Source organism: Wolffia australiana, chromosome 5, assembly GCF_029677425.1.
Source record: "Wolffia australiana isolate 7733 chromosome 5, ASM2967742v1".
Taxonomy (NCBI): domain Eukaryota; kingdom Viridiplantae; phylum Streptophyta; class Magnoliopsida; order Alismatales; family Araceae; genus Wolffia; species Wolffia australiana.
The window spans coordinates 11310329-11328710 of record NC_135839.1 but is presented as its reverse complement, the minus strand read 5'-3'; the positions used below and the strand labels follow the sequence as shown (position 1 = coordinate 11328710).

General features: G+C 42.2%; 1 pseudogene; it reads right to left on the bottom strand.

Annotated features, from left to right (window-relative positions):
- Nucleotides 1-6570: 6570 nt before the first annotated feature.
- LOC144703340 (putative acetyltransferase At3g50280) lies at nt 6571-8160 on the bottom strand (annotated as a pseudogene).
- Between the last annotated feature and the right edge of the window lie 10222 nt (nt 8161-18382).

The following is an 18382-nucleotide window of genomic DNA, read 5'->3' as shown; positions in this document are numbered from 1 at the left end:
CGATTAGCAGTGGGTGGCCGGCGACGAGTGGCCGGCGACGAGTGGCCGGCGACGGTGAGCGGAAACAGACGGCTGGAGGCGAGTGATTGTGACGAGCGGGCGAGGGCAGCTGCGGTGACGCGGCAACGACACAGTCCAGCACGGTAGAAGTGACCTGCAGACATCAGCGGCTGACGGCGATGGTTTTCTCTTCTCCTTCAAGGGGACTCCATTCTAACAAACTGGAAAACTTAATCAACTTCAAAAATTCTCCTCCCTCCTCTACGGCATCTCTTCTCCTTTTATAGTGGAAGAGAGGGATCCCTAGGGGAGGCCCGTAATTAGGGAAAAACCCCTAATCGGTCTGTAAAATGCAGTTGGAAGTACGACGGAAGGGCCAAAACACGGAGGCCCTCCCCAAACAAAAACACAACGACAAAGTTCAGAAAAATGCGAGGAAAATAAAATTGGGGACGCCTTCTCGTCACGCAGTGTAGTTGAACGCCGGGTCTTTCTCGTCAGCTCGAGCTTCGCAACGTGGTTGCTGACGTGTCGGCGCGGGTAGACCTGGTGCTTCAACTTGCGGATGGTCCTCCATCAGTATGGATAGAAAAATGAAGGGAAGATGAAGAAACACTTAAAATTTTAGCTCAATCGAAGTGGTGTATCAAAAGTTATGGCCTTTTGAGGTTGAAGCAATCCTAGCCTTTATTTTCTTCTCTCTCCTCATCAATGTCATCGGTTTTGTGTCTGTTAAGAAGTCAAAACACTTGGTATTTTGTGGCTTTTCGTATTCCGTGGTTTTTTGTATTATGTGGCTTTTTGTATTCTGTGAATTTTCGTATTCCGTGGCTTTTCATATACCGTGGCTTTTTATATTCCGTGGCTTTTCATATTCATGGCTTTTCGTATTCCATGCCACATGTACATGACAAAAGGACAAAAAACAAAGAAAAAACCTCTTTCTCTACATTGACATGGCGGCGCGTCAGCGCAACACGTCATCGTACGCCATAAAGAAGCCAAAATACTTCAAATTTCATATTAAATAAAATAAAATGCCAAACAATACGTATATATATATATAATTTTTTACTCAAAAAAAAAAATATCTTTCCAAATTTAATGTCAAAATATTCGAGAGAAATCATATTTTGTCTCAAATATTGTATTCTTATAGAATCTATTGTTAGAAAAATCCCAAAAAATGTATAAAATTCAGAAGATCATTCTAAAAATAGATTTAATCATTTTAAGCTTGATAACATGCAAATATTAGTGATTTAATGCAAAAAAACATGTAAATGTGATAATATAATGTACTAAAAATTCATGTTATCAGAGTGCCAGCTCACTCCATCGGAGACGTCTTTGGAGCCGCCATCATCATCGTTGACAGCCTTCCGGTTCGCGTTATGTCCAACAGGCATGCCAAGGCAACGACGAAGACACCCCGGTTTAACAAACTCAGGTGAAAGCACGGCCACACCATCGACCGTTTTGAATGTTTCGCCATCCTATGCTCGTTCAATTCATCATTTTACCGCGTTCATGTGTTCGTATTCGTCGAACCCATGTTCCTCATATCATTTTGTGTCCGTCATATTTTTGTGTGTTGTATTCACGCCGGCAAACGCATGTCAGAAACTATTGTTGTTTTGTCTTAAAGTGGAGGTCCTATATATAAGACACACACCCCCCCCAGTAAGGGCACCGTTGCCTGCCCTTACTAAGGGCCATCATGCCCCTCTATAAAGGGGCACGAGGGAGCCCTAAATCTTAGACCAGGAAATTCTCTGAAGTTTGTTGTTGTTTATTCTTGCTCTCAACAAGAAGGAGAAAGGGCAAAATAGAGGACGAAGAAGAGGAAGGAAGAGAACGGGAACGGGAAGGAACTCCACTACCATAGCATGTCTTCCATTCCCGTCCATGTCTTCCGTAGCAGCGCACGACTGCTCATCGATCTGAGCACCCCTATGGATGCCCGCCGAGGACCACACCAGTTCATCGATGCCTCTTGTAGCACCAAGAGGGGCCAATCATTGACAACACGTTGACCAGATCTTTGCCCGCTCCCCATGGGTTCTGTTAGGTTGCTCCGTCGGCCTATCCGCCCTTCCCAGCAGCCACAACGAGTGACAGTCAACTTCCTCGCATCGTTCCGATCACCGGCGTTAGCTATCGAATGCCTGATCGAGCCCCGAACGGTGGGCGCATTGACCTTGGCTCTTTGCGTACACGTCCGAGATTTTAGTGTACGTTGATCCTAGCACAGTCAGGACGTCGACGTCTGGCGACAACCACCCAGATTCAGCCCTACTCCATCTAGTCGACCCCGACAATGCAGTATCGTGCGCCAGCTTGTGGTTCACCTCGGGAACGAGGCGGGTTTTCCATGCCATATCCTTGGTCATCAGTCCTGTGCGCCCGTTCACTACATCGCCGACAGGTTGCCTAACTTGTGCTCGGAGGACGCCCTTGCTGCTCTAGGTGCCATCTATGGATGCTGCTGTTACTGTCGTCGCCTGCATTACATAGCTTTCAAGATCGCAACGACGAACGTCACCACTGACGAAGTACGCCGTACCCCTTGCTCCTCAGTTACATTGCGTCTTCTAGTATATTTATGGCTGCACTCTATCGCACTTGGGTTAGTTTAGGTGAGAGAGTTTATTGAAAAAACTACGAGTTGAACGAATTCCTAGGTACAAGTTGATCCCGTCCGTTACGTGCGAGCGTCAACGGAATTACTCCGCTCCTCACAGTAGTCATCGTCATCGCTCTGACGAGGTCAGAAGGTCACGGTCACTGTCACCGGTCGCCACCCTGGAGCTCGGAGCTTGGCGAGTCCCCACGAGTCAGGTCCTGCACGTACGTCCACCTAGGATTCATCGCATCATGTAATTACATCTTGTTAGGGACTTATTCATCGGACGACATCACTAACGACTTCTGACATCATCTAGGTATCTGAGCATCGTCTCGATACCCGATCGGATGACGTCCCCAACAACGTCCGGCATCACTAAGTGCAAAAGATTTATTGCTTTCACTATTTGTTAAATGTTTCCAATATCCAGAGCAGTGATCCAAATATGTTGATTTGGAAAAGATAAAAATGCCATCTTGAAAACTAACTAACCTGATAAAAAGGTTTATGCATTCGTTTTACTTCAGCTGATTCCCTTCTATTTTTTGCTAGAATAACATTTAATAAGCTAACCTACATAAGGGCTTTTCCACCACATCAATTCAGAAAAATTCATCATGTAGAAAATAGTACATCTAGCTTTGAACATCCCCGACCGTAGCTTAATTCTATTGCCATTTGCAATAGATGCACCTTTGTGCTTAAGCACCCACAAAAATCACTTTCAATAGGCGGATAAAGTTGAATTTATTTTATTAATTCAATTATTTGCCAAATAATTCCCCAAAGAATCATTTAAATATAATAAATTTTGATAAATTTATTAAATAATAAAAGTATGTGTTTGTCTTATTTTCACAATGCACTTTAAATATCTTTCTTTCATTATGATTGAACTTAGCCATATATATTCATAAGAAATACAAACAATATAAAAACGTCCTAAAATACTAATGGAGAAATCTCTTTTTCAACACATTCTTAGTAAGGAATTATTATATGTTTTATAAATAAAAACCCCGAAGCATAATTTCAAACCTAATTTCATGTTTATGAACTCACATCTTCCATTTATCGATGTCTTTTATTTTATATGTATCTTCCCTAATCTTATTATTCACAAGTTAAAGTATGTTAAATCCTTGATTAATTTTCTACACTGGGATAATCTGTACTCATCAATAAGCTAGATTTATTTACGTGAGTACTTGTTCATACTTTTATTCATTAAACTCAAAAGCACCAAGCACAGTTTAAAACCCTTAACTTAATTTTATCAGCTTCAAGTCTATTAGAATATTTTGAACATACCTATTGTATGTTAAAGGCTGTCTGAAATTCCTATCACACATTTTTTAGATTTTTAGCCAAATCATTGCCATACATATGGATAATTTTGTAAGAAATTATCGTGTAACTTCCTATTTAAATAAATTCTAACACATCCAGTTTTAGCCTGATATCTGAACTGATAAATTACTGATATTATTCAATTTTAAGTTATAAAATTCTCATAGCATCAGTTTATTAACATAGAATCATAAATGTTGTGTTGTAACTTTCATATGATTTTTTATCAAAAATCCGAATTTAGACTATATTTATGATTATTTGTGCATTTTATATGATATTGAATTATATGAATATTACATAAATTTTTTATTAAAAAAATAATGTACGCGAATGATTGTCTCATAGTTCATGGGTAGCCCTAGGATTCAAGGAAGAAAACAACTCTTGTTAATGATAAAAAAATTAGTTTTATGTGCAAATAATTTCGGTATTAGTTTGGTAGCTTGTAAATTTGGGTCAAAACGAGGTTCCACTTTTAAAGTGCAATGGGACACGAAGGCAGTTATGTATTTATACCATATTAAGAGCATTCAGATGAATGAAATATGTTTGCCTTGTTCAGATGAACTTCATTTAAATGATAATCTAAACAACATGACAGAAATTCAGGAACAGGATTGCATCCAACAACTTAAATAAGAGATGGAAATGTCCTTCGAATGTTTTAAGTATGCATAATGTTTTAAGGATACAACAGAGGAGTATATTGGGAGAATCACTATGCATAATATTTTAAGTACCTCTCTCTTATTAATTGGAATATTTATCCACAACATTCTTGATGCAAGTTAGGACATTCCAAAGATCCCTATTGGTACGAGGTTCACAAGTTATTTTGTACAGGAATATTATTGATTTATTGTAGTTTATTGGATGCCAAAAACTGTTTTGTTTTTGAAAGATTACTCTGTCCTAACGTAGGTTTAATTATTCTTAAAAGGGTGAACAGGATTATCAGGAAACGTTAAAAGAAAATTATTTTTGACTATTTCTCTAATCATACCTAACTCTTAATTCTCTTTTTTTATTATATTTTTATGGAGTTGTCTTTATAGGAGTTCAAGGTCCCTAGCACGAATGAATTAAGGGGTCATAGCTTATTCAACTTGCAGTCAATTAGACTATGTGGGGTTTTCCTAAGGCACCAAAGTTTGTTCCAATGAAAACATCATTTTTTCAGCATATGGAAAATATGTATTATATATCATAAAACAAAAGTATTTACATAACTATATTTATAGATAAACTTGTTGTGCTTTCAGGCCATATTAGAAAAGCTTTTAATTATAAGGATTTATTCTCTTACTTAATTATAGATGAAATTGTTAACAGGATATCATTTTCGAATTTTACATATCTAACTTTCATGATTCCAATTCAATGGAACCTAGACATAATTATTATGAAGGATATGAAGTACCAAATAGTTTATTTTGTTATGAATTGGATCAGCAATCAAATCAATCATTTTATTCCTTCCATCTATTATTCAGGGATGTCTCTGTAAGTTTTATTATTTAATTTTCAAGGGAACTAATGACACATATAATGAATTCACTAAGACTTGAATGGCATTCTTCCAAGAAGCAAATTTTATTATTGGGATGTTTAAAATATAACGTTGAAATCAGTATTATCATGGAAACACTTTGCCAAATCATTTCCATACCATAATTAAGTTTATTATGATTTATTCTTTTTATTCCAAGTACCACAATCATTAATTTTCTTCTAAACTCATCAATTGTAAGTAGGTTTTTTATGATAAGCATTGTGAGATATACTTCTCAAATATATTTCATGGTAAAGTTAGATAATCTCACTTGATAGACTGCTCACTCTTGCTAATATAGTTTATAGTTCAGGCCTCATTCTTTCATGATGACACATAGATGAATATTTAATATTCTTTTGATAATGAAAATAAAACTTTGACAGAATATATTTTTTCTAAAATGGTAGTAGTTTAAGGGAAAATAGAAATATATTTTCAATTTATTTCTTATCATTAGATATTGACATCTCTATATCATGAAGATTTTATCTCTTATAAGAGTGATGTGAAAATACAAATTATCTACTCATGGTAAATAATGTTATAGGAATATTACATATCTAAAAGCATAGGATTATTACATAGTTTCAGAGGAAAATGAAACTGTTATACAAAGAGTGACAGTACTTAGTTGAGAAAGTAGTTTCCAGATCTATGATGGTAGTGAGTTGAATGAATTTAAGTTGGGTACCAGAATAATGAACAAAATAGCTTGTATGATATTGATAAAATGTCAGTAGTTTAAGATTGACTCTAAAACAGTCCGTATGATTCTGTAACCACATTAACTAAAGCATATTTTTCCTCAATGTTTTTCCAACATGCATTCATATTGAACTAGATTCTCCATGCGTGGTAGTTGTAAACCCATGTGTGAATGGAAATCCATATCAGACATATATTTTGTTGGGCTACATCTCCATCCAAGTGTCGCTCTAAGAACACGTAAATTTCCATTGTCTTTATGTTTTATTTAATCAAAATATTTTCCTTACGCTTTGTCATCTGTTAAAATCCACGAAAACAAAATTGATAAACCATTAACAAACTCAATAAATCCTTATCATTTCACACCCTAATAAATGCACCCAAAAATAAAAACGGCGAATTAATCACCCTGGATACTCCTACTGCGGATGCAACGGAACGATGAGCTTTCTCCTGAGAGAAGTCAATCTGATGGCACAACCCGATTGAGCTCTGGATCCAATTCGAGCAGGGCCATGGCTTCCGGCAAAAGGCAGACCTCGAGGTCGATGCGTCCGCCGCCTTCCCTGCCAGGATACACCAAAATCATCCCATCGTACTTCTCCGCGTTGCCGCTGCGCACGGCCACCGCCTTCCCCCACCCAAAGTCGCACCCGTACTTGTCAAACCTCGGCGAGCTTCCCATGAACATGCAGAAGTTTTCCATCAGCGAGAAAGGGTACACCACCGGGGCCTCCATCCACGTTTTTCCCTTCTCCCTGATCGCCTCATCTGTAAGGCTTGCCACTGCGTCGTGGATCAATCCCGCTGCCCAGCCCACGCCGCGGCTCAGAAGGTCGCTGGCGTTGGCTGAGTCGGATAACGGGGAAATACAGCAGGCGAAGTATACCTCCGGTCGCCAGGCGAAGCAGCGGGGGGCTCAGTCGCCTCCGGTCGTCCGCCACCAGCCCGCAGTGTACCGTCTCATTTTCGGGGATACGTCGCGCCCGGGTAATACACCGCCACATGCACGTCGTGAGAGCCTTGAAAGACGAGATCTTGTTCGTTTTCAGCTCCTCGTTGGCCTCCGCCTTGAGCCGCGCGATGGCCCCCGCCGAGAAGCGGAAGAATTTATCTCTCAGCGGCGGCGCCGAGATCCTCTCAATGAAGTCGTCTTCGTGGGCCAAGGGCAACTTTAATGGCGGCGTACAACCGTCGGGAAACCACCTCTCCAGCACCGGCTCGGAACTTAGACGAAGATGGGACGTTGGAGAACGCGAAATCTCGGCCCAGGCATTGAAGAAGTTCCAGAAGGAGGTTCCATCGCCGACGCCGTGATTGAAGGAGCAGCTGAGGAAGACGCCGCCCTCGAGCTTCGTCAGCTGGACAGCAAGAAAATGAAGGGAAACGCCGTCGTAGCTGATGGCGCCATTTTATGGGCACAAGTCATCGACAAAGGCACGGACGTCTTCTGACCTGGCCTGCACGTCTCCCACGTATACACTGTCTGCGGCGGCGAGGCGGAACGCGGCGCCGCGGTCGTCGCAGTCGATGTAGGCCGAGATGTCGCCGCTATTTTCGTGCTTGTCGACGACTAGGCGCCCGGCGAGGGGACGAAAGTGTGAGAGCACAATCGATGGAGACGACGTGATGTTTTCGACGATGTTTTCCATGGGATCGCCTGACGGGAAAGAGAAGAGGTGCCCATACTGGATGTACGGAAATGAGAGCAGGGCCAAGTCCCACAGAGACAATTCGCAGCGGGACTTGCCTCCGGCGGTTGCCCTCTCAGAAGGATAGACGATGCTCTCGGACAAGATGCGTATGGGGGACATGGAGACGACGATTGGATGCTCTGCAGGTTCCGTGGTATCTGCTTTAGATTTATAGGGGTTGTGGCCGTGAGGCGGCCAATCTTGGAAAGATCCCACGATGAAAACTTCAACTTGGTCAAGGGTTCATGAAAGAGGAAGAAAAAAAGGCAACCGGAGAGGGGGCGGCATGTAAGAAAAGAGGGAGAACAAGTCAAAGAAGGCAGCAAGGGGGAAAGAAAGTGAGCAGATGAGGTGGAGTTAGGAGAAGTAGACGGTGAGAAGAATGAAAGAAAGACAAGACCCCACAGAAGATAGGGCGTAGAGTCTGTCTGAGAAGAGAACTCCAAATAAATGATTTGCCTGGTGATAAAATAATTAAGCCCGAAGGAAAGGAAAAAGAAGAGAAAAGCAGGAAAGGATAAGATAGCCGCCAGAGAGGACAACGAAAGAGAGAGGGGCATAAAAAGGAAGAAAATAATAGCCACAGGCAAACGGCTAAAAGGAGAAAAACAACATGAAGATGTGAACAACATAAAGATGAGAATAAGGGGGAATAGAGAAGAAATAGATCAGGAAAAATGGGATTTTAAATAGGCCTTAAACATTTCTCATTAGAGAATGATGGTGTCGGTCTATGTATCTGTTTTTTGGAAAAACCTAAACCTATACCTAAACTTGGGTAACCTACTCCGGTCCCTAGTAGGCGAGCACCTCACGACGTGGGACTTGATCATTCCCCGCACTGAGTTCACGTACAATTCCTAAGTGAATCGAACCACCGGGTAGAGTCCTTTTGAGATCGCTTATGGCCAGGCTCCTCGTCAACCCCTCGACTTAGCACCAGTAGATCCTCGTGTTAGGATTCTAAGGACGGTCTTACATTCACCCAGCATGTTTCTTCGTTGCATACGCATATTCATGATAGAATCAAGAGTCAAAATGCATTGTACAAGTAGGCTGCCGACTTGCATCGCCGACCCCGAGTCTTCGATGTGGGAGACCGTGTGATGGTGAGACTTAGACCGGAGAGATATTCTCTTGGGACGGCAACTAAGCTACATGCTCGTAGGGCCAGCCCGTTCTCGATCCCCCAAAGAGTGGGCAATAACGCCTACGTCGTCGAAATCCCTCCTACGTGGGGGATCAGCTCCACGTTTAACGTGGTGGACCTGGCTCCGTACCGAGCCCCTTCTCCCCCCTCCGACCGAGCCTTTCTAGACCCCTTTAGTGTGAGTGAGTTTATCGCGACTACTCCCCTGATCATCTCACCTGATTGGCACGAGTCAGACGATTGTATACTACAGGAGGTAATTAACTATGCAGGGGACTAGGTATCGCGGAGGTTTTTGGTGCGTTGGCACAGACGCACAAGTGAGGACGACTCTTGGATCACGGAGGACGATCTACAATGCCTACGGCGAGATCTCCTTCAGCCATTTCCCTTCGCCACCGTCAACTCGTCAGAGCCGAGTTCTCCCGACCCCGGGAGGATTGATGGAGCGCGCCTAAGCATCGTCGACAACACATCATCAGAGCCATCTTCGTCAATATCAGCACCATCGCTGGTCCGCGTCCACCCCGAACGGCATGCCAAAGTGTCTCTGAAGATGCCAGGGTTTAAATACTCTGGGTAGAGCATGTCCGCATTCGTATCTTCGTACTTTCCATTATCTTTTTCGTTGGTTCAATTTGTGTTCTGTCTTCATCACGTCTTGTACCCCTACTCGTCGTGACGCGTCCGTATCGTGTTAATTTCTTATCATTTTTTAATCTCTTAGTTTCTTTAATTTTAAGATGAAAATGGGGTCTCTTATTGGGCCCCATAGTTGGACTCCCTGTAAGGGGCCCATCATTGCCTTAGATAAGACCATGATGAGCCCCACGTTCAATCTAGATCTGGAAGTTGTGTATTTGCAGTTACCGTCGCAGATCTCACCCAGGAGAAGGAAGAGGTAGAGAAGAAGAAGAAGAGGGAAGAGGAACAAGGAAAGAAACAAAGAAGTTCACTGCATTTGCCACCCTTCGCTGACTGACTCTTGGGCCCGATCGCGTTCAAACTTCCAGCGTCGAGATTCAGTCCCCGCGTGGACTTCTGTCCGGTCATTTCCATTTGCACGGCGAGAGGTGAAACTCCATGGCTGCAACTTCGAGCGGCCCCACCGGTGGTCAACTCGGCTCGCATCTCACCCGTTCGCGTTCAGACCTCCGACGCCAAGGCTCGTCCTGTGAGGATTTTCTGTCAAGACGTCACTTTGTTGCACGCCCGTGCAACTTCCCATCTGCGATCCCGAGCGACTCCAGCGTCGGCTAATGCGAATCGCATCAACCGTTTCTGTTGAGCCTCTCGCGTGGCAAACTTCTTCGTGATTGGTCAATACGACCGACGAACGCATACACTATTGTATCCGTCGATCAACCATGCAGTTGAGTTGAGTGGCCGGCCCACAGCATTGCTGGAAGTTGCGACTAGATTGCTTCTGCTTTCCAGGGGTCGTCCCATGCCTACCCTTCTCACCACTTCGGCACATCACGATCAACTCTCTTTGTCGGCTTTGATCGCCCCAGCATTGTTAAGTGCGTCCTGTGTGCCCGCCACGATCGCTGGCTGTGACGCGACAACCGTCAATCTATCGGACAGCCTAATGCCCTGAGCATGCACGTGATCAACATCACTTATAGTTGGAGTTCCCTCGTGCATTCATTCTCCGGTTGATGATTGAGATACGGGATCCTGCTTGCCCGCCGTCAACGGTCAATCAAACTGCTCAACGCCTGGAAGTGGACCATCGGTCTGCTTGGATCGCCGTTGTCCCTGCGCCAACGAACGTCATCCAAACTGCTCCGGCCGACGGACGCGCTCGTCAAGCCTTGACTGTCGCTCGTACTGCGTCGACCTGGTGACTCTTGCTCTCTCTTCATCCTCGCCCAGCCTCCTATACTTTGCTCCCACGCCGCGCCATTGCCACCTACTGAGCTGCTCCGACCCCCCGTGGCCTTTCTCCTCCATTCCTGACCGCCCTAGTTTGTGCATCGACGAAGACATCGACGACGAACGGCGTTCCCGTCGAGGTACGTCGTTCCCCTCTGCTCGTTAGTCTAATTATGTCTTCCAGTATATTTTCGACTGCACTCCACCGCGCTCGGGCTAGATTAGGTGAGAGAATATTGAACAAACTACGAGTTGAGAATCTTCCTAGGTACGGCCGAGTCCGTCCGTTACGTCCAAGCCCCTACAGAACTCTTCCGTTCGGTGCCATAGTCGCCATTGTTGCTGCGAAGAGGGTCAGAAGGTCACCGTCATCATCAACGGTCACCCACTCCAGAGCTCAGAACTCGGCGAAAACCCACTCATCGGCCCTGCACATACATTTCACCTAGGACGTACTTCATCAATGTGGAGCTCTTCTTGCCCTGTTTGCTTTGGTGCTGACCATTATCTGGGAGAGTACCAAGCAATGGAAGGAGATGAATGCCATGAACTTCAACCAAGGGCAAACCAGTGGAATGGAAAGGGAAATCAGGGCAGATCTAATTGCATCCATGGAATCAGATCCTCCTTTCAGCGTATCCCACAATATGCTTAACCTCCAAATCAACTGAATAATGTTTTCAATCTGAGTTTTACCTCATAAACTAACTATTCAAAGTTCTAATGATTCCACATTACAGATTATTAAACAAAAAATGGAACAACAAGTCAAGATGATGGAGAATCCTCAATGACAATATGAAAATTATCAAGAATTAAGGAGGAGAATGGATCAGCGTAGAGAGGTAAGGGAGTTGAAATAGAAACCAAGAAAGATCGAGTTCCTATTCAAACTTTGATTATTCCTAGGAATTTATTTCATATCAATGATGAATTATTATCTTCCATGACATTGTCTACTTTAAATTTTACAATATCTTGGTAATAACTAAATTAAGAAATGGCAAAATTTTCTGACCTTATAAAAATAGTGTAGATTCTGAAATTCATGGGAGCAAGGAAAATATCCTTAAGGAAAATCCATGTAGATGGAGTAAAAAAAACCAACCTCCTATACCCTTCCCTGATGCACTGACATTTCAAAACAATTTTTTTCAAATTAACCAACTTATTGAATATTTTAAGGAGACTAATATCACCATACCTTAAGAAAATACATTTATATTATTCCAACTTTTTCTGAATATCTGAAAGAATTGTGCACACCTTGTAGAAGACAGGAAATAGTGAAATTATCTGATAATAGTAGTTCCATCATCCTTGATCAGATTCCTAAACGAAGACAAGATCCTGGATCTTCTTTCACTACATGCGACATAGGAGGAATGATTCTTTGTAGATACTTACTAGATTCAGGTGCTAGTGTGAATATCATGCCTAAATCTCTTTATGGTAAATTAGAGTTTGGAGACCTAGAACCTACATTTAGAATTACAGCTTTCTGATGGATCTATTCAACAGCCTTATCAAAAATTAGAAAAATAACAGTATGAAGGTTGAGAATTGCAGGTTTTGTGTTGATTTTGTTGTGGCTGGTACAAAGGAGACTCAAAATAAGAATCATTATCCAATCATTATGGGTCGACCTTTCCTTGCCACAGTAAATGCTACTACGGATTGGGACAAAGGAATTGTGGAACTTAAATTGATGTCGGACGTCGTCTAGGAGGTCGTCCGATCGGCACCGAGTATGATGGCTCGGTACCGATAAAGGGTCGTCTAGGAGCTCGTCCGGGACGATGTCCTGCTGTCACCGAGGTGATGGGACTCGATGTCGAGATCGACGAAATCGGACGACGTCCGGGGAATGTCGTCCAATAATGGGGATTCTACGAAGGAGACCTACAATGTGTTGCACGGGCGAGTATATCTAGTACCTGCAACTGCCGACAAGCAATGGGATGCCAACTTCCGGGACGTTGATGGAGTCGCCCGGAGATGATAGGTAAACCTCTTGAACCTTGTACGGGCGGGACGAGGACGCTACGACGCCAAACAGGAAAATTCCCGCAGGGTTGTGCTCGCACGAACGGGCAGACCCGACTCGTACCAAACAGGTAAGACACACTAAAAGCGGCGTGTTTTCACTCAACCTTTCACGCTCACCTACGTCTAACCCGAGCGCGGTGGAAGCAGTCAAGAATGCACTGGAAGACATAAGAGATGGGGACTGAACGGCGTACCTCATTGGTGTCCATGGAAAAGTCGTCTTGATCTCGTACGAGGTTGTTTGTGGCATCGTCAGTGGAGTGAGTCGGTGGCAGGCAGTCGATGGGAGTCGTCCGAGTTGGTTGACCAGGTCGGTCGGTTCGACTGGTCGATCGGGTCAGACCCAACCAATCAGGTCGGACCGGTCGTTCGGATCGACTCGGTCGACTTGGACGCCCGAATGGTCTTCAGCGACTTCGGTCGTGGGACGGGGCCGGCTCGCGGCGGTCGTTCGGCGGCGTGCTGGGGGTGCGAGCGCGGCGGGCAGCGGACGCGGACAGTGGCGGACAGTTCAATGGTGGCGGTGCTCCCGGCTTGAGGACGGGGGAAGACACGCAGGCGTCAAAGGTAAAGTTGCGGTCGGTCGGAGGAACGCAAGGGAGTCGGATCAGTGGTGACAGACGTCAGCTGCGGCGTGCGGGCGCGCGCGCGATCGGCGCATACTAACAGCGGCAGACCTGTGGCGGCGGTGATGGTTCTGAGATGGAGGCGGCGGCGGCCACGCGCGAAAAGCGCGGACGGCGGCGACGACGGGCTGGAGGCAGCGGCGAGTGAGTGCGTGTGCGCGGTCTGCGCGGACGAGCGGCGGCGGCTTACCTGATGCGGTGGCCCTTATCTCCTCCCTCTTCTCCTCTTCCTTCTCCTTCCTCTTCTTCCTTCTCCCTTCCTCTCCTTCTTCTCCTCTCCTTTCTCTACGATTAGCGACCCTTCTCTCTTTCAAGAAAATAACTCTTTCAAAACAAAGGGTGCCTCATTTGGTCATCCACGATCCCTTCTTATAGGAGAACGTGGATGAACCCCATGCACTTTGAGTCCATAAACACAAAAAAAAGAAAATGAAAGGGGAAAGACAAGACATAGAGGGGAGATCCTTATAGAGTGGATCTTCCCTCTTTACACATGAACGTTACTGAACGTAAAACAACGAACAGTGAACTACGAACCAAAACACGAACGAAACCGACAAACAGATAATGAAGATAAGGTGCCATTACCTGGAGTACTTGAATCCGGGCGTTCGCACCGTCGCCTTGGCTTGCCGGGTGGGCTGAATGCGTACCGGTGACGGTGTCGATGGCGACGGTGACGCCTCCGAAGACGTCTGTGGGGGCTCGGGCGGTGCTGCGCCATTACTTTATAATTGATGAAGAGTATAAGATTGCTTGAAGAAGAATTAACATAGCGCTCATACAAACACCTAGTATTCATACTCAAGATTGGAGTCTGCCATTTGAACTAATGTGGGCTGCATCCAATTTGGATTGAGTGCAGTCTCTGGACAAGAAGTCAATGGCCATCTACTATGATAGTAAGACCTTACAAGATGCTCAGGTCAATTACTCTACTACAGAAAAGGAATTGATAGATATTAATTTTGCAAAAGAAAATTTTAGATCTTATTTGCTCAGTAGTTCAATATTAGTTTCTTCACATCATGCTGCTTTAAATTTTAATTGCAAGTCATGCTAAAACAAAATTAATTAGATTAATATTACTACAATAGTTTGATATTGAAATTATAGACTAAGGAGGATGCAAGAATGTTGTTGCTGATTATTTGTCTAGAATTAATGTAACAGATTTGCCCCCTATTGGAGATGCATATCCTGATGAGCAACTACTAACCATTATTGGTGAGAAACTTCATTGGTATGCACATATTGTGAATTTCCTGGTGACAGATAAGATGCCTCGAGAGTGGACATCTAATCAGAAGAACAAGTTCCTCAAGGGCTGCTTCTACTTTTGGGAGAAACGAAAACTTTTTTACAATGGAGTGGACCAAATTTTAAGGAGATGTGTACTAGATGAAAAGCAAAATAATTGTTGGTGGAACTCATTTTATTAAGTTTTAATTTAGAGCCCTTTTAAAGACATTAGGTGTGCAACACAGAGTTACTACTCCCAAACATCCCCAATCAATGGATAAGTCAATCTTTTCAACAGATAAATTAAGAAAATCCTAAAAACGGTGGTAAGACCTGATGGTAAAGATCGGTCAAAAAGTTTAGAGGGATATTTATGGACAAATAAAACTCCTTTGGGTTTATCTCCATTTAGTTTAATTTTTTAGCAAACAATGTAATTTATATGTAGAGTTGGGGCATAAAGTATATTGGGCTATTACAAGGCTAAATTTTTTACAATATGATGCAGGAAGAAATATTTTTCTCCAACTACGTGAATTACAGGAAATCAGAAATGAAGCCTATGAAAATTCACAAATATAGAAAGAAAGGATGAAGGCCTTCTATGATAAGAGGTTACTCTCTCTCATTACAATTATTTAAAAATATATATATGAGTTGCACTTTACTCTCGCATTACCTGCTCCTTGTTGATTTGACCCTCACTTACCCTATTCTAAGTAAAATTTTAGAAATATAGTCGCAAAAATTAGAGCCATAAAACAAGATAGTTATTCCAAATTATGGATTACCATGCACAAAGCTTGGATGATGCATAAGGTCTGAGGTTGGGGAAAAATAGGCAAGCAAATGTTTTAAGAAACGAATAGTAGGGATAGAGAATTTATTACCTTATAGGGGGATTTAAAATGCAGCTGTGCTATGGGAAACTAATGAGATCTGTTTTAGTAGGCATGGTTATTCTCAAACACAGTGAGGAACGGATGCATCATGGATAGTGTCATTTAAATGATATGTTGATGTTTGCATTCTGCACCACTATTCATCTGAGCGCATGTGGTCAGGAGGTATGATGTTGAATTCCTTGCTTGATTTGGAGCTTATTTAGAGAGCAGTATTCATCACACCCAAGGAGTTTGAAAATGAATAACGCAGCTGTAGTGCCTTTTGGACCACATGTTGAAAGTGAATGAAGGTGCCAAGGAGATCACTTTTCCTCATAAGTAGAAGGGGACATGTGTACTTCTTAAATGTGTTTACAAATGTTACATAATAAGATAATTCTATATGGGATACAACAGCGGCTTATCCACGAAGGTCGATATGGATGAGCTCCAAAAGCTTCATAAAAACATGATTAGACTTTTCATATGGAAATTCTTTGCCTTAGACATTGCACATGATGCACAGACATGTGGTGGAGGCAGATCCATTAAAGGAAACTAAAAATGGTTAATGACAGTTTTTACAAAATCTGAAAAGCTGGATGGTGAAGGCATTGATGCCATAGAGGCGGTGATGCTTTGGCTCAAACGATTGATGTCAGAGATCACATCAGTAGATGGTTGATTGAGGTGAATAACAGTGTAAATTTAATATAATTGTAAATTAATTTTCCTATGTCAAATAAAATTATTCATTACAAAAAACAGTAAAATACATACAATGGGTGTGAGATTGTCTACACAGGGACCAGCCTTTAGGGGTTAATCTAATAGTTGAGCTAGGGTTCGGGAAAAAAAAGATGACAGAGTTATTGATTAAAGGGATGATGTAATAAGATAATACATGAAATGACTTATGAAAAAGATATGATAGGGATAAGGTAGAAGATAGATAGTGAGTAGAAATAGGTAGTTTGAGAAATGAAGAAATAAGCATTATATACAATACTAAGTTATAATACATATTGAGAGAGAATTGAAAGGGAACGTACTATAGTTCTCAGACAATACATTTACTATATCAGTTATTAGGATTAATATTTGAATGGATACTCAATATAGTTTTTAGGTAGCATAGTGAAATATATTTATAGTTTTATAATAAATGAGGATATTAAAAAGAGTAAGTGGAAAAATGATTTCTGATAAATGAAGTATAAGTTAAGACTAGTGAAATAGAGAGATTCATATTGATATTACTCTTATTAAAATATTTTCATAGTGTTGCTATTTTTGTGTCATATTTAGGTTTCCTACAATGAGGAAAATTCTGAAGGGAGTCAGTTAATACGATCATTTATCTAGTAAGATATAATAAAAAGGATAATTGAGAGTTGTGTTGATAAGAAATATCATGATAATAAGAAAGGGACTATATAATGGTTTATAACTTTTAAAATAGAGATGTTTTCATATACATTTTTTAGTTGAAGGGTAAGAAAGATAGAGAAAGAATACATTCCATTTGATTTCAGATAAGTTTGTTTAATTTGATAGCGAGGGACAGAATAATACAAGCTAATCAGAATGACTCAAAGTATTTAGGATATAAATATTTAAAACATGATATGATTAACATGTGTCTTATAATGATGTTAATGTGATTTATATTATCATATAAATTTTGGAAGTATTTTTTATTAGTTTTTATAAGGAAAAATTAAGATTCAATTGGATAAGGTCATTGGTGCCTAGTGGGTGATTGATAGAATGCCTCCAAGAGATTAGTGCATGAAAATACAATGCAATCAAGCTCCAGTCCGACTCAAATTAAAATCAATAGAATAGAAGATGTTCATTGCTATTTTCAACCAGATTGTGTCCAGAGTTTACCGGACCTACCATGATTCAAAGAGCAACACGTGGGGGCCCCGATTGCCACCGCCTAACATTGGTATGATTTTTTTTTCTTTTCCTCCATGCTTCTTCAGTTATTCATCCTCCTACACACTCTCTAGCCCCACCCTAGGCATTTATAACAGCATGAGAGGTGTAATATCCCTCTTCTTGCTTGCCCACTACCGTCATGGATGTGGACTAGAAAATAAGAAATTGGGGGCCATCGAGCCCTTTTTCAGCCCGGTGAAGGACTTCCCATGGTTGTAGATGGTGTGGACCATCTCTAGGGGTTCCCAAAGGCTGTTGGTAGATTGTTGTGGTTCCCTTTTTCTAAAAACCACTATCCGATGACACGACAATGATGGCTAGGTGAATAGATGGACTGATCTCGCCCTGTTCATTGAATATCTCGTTAGAAGGGGTTAATAGTTGCCTTTAAGCCATATTCGTGGACTCGTTTAAGCCTTACATTTCATCCCTTACTATGACATGTTCTTTTATTGGCTCCATCAACTAATTTCTCCCTTTGAATTCATTGATCACGTGGCCTCGCCATCCTTTTCAGTGATCGTGGCCAATCAAACATCTAGAAAAGAGAAATAAATAATAAAATATTAAGTGGAATTTAGACCTTCAGAAGTTCCTTAAGAAGTTCAGATGGTCGAGATCATATCAGAACACTTAAATTTGTCCATTATCAATCTTGCTTCGGGCC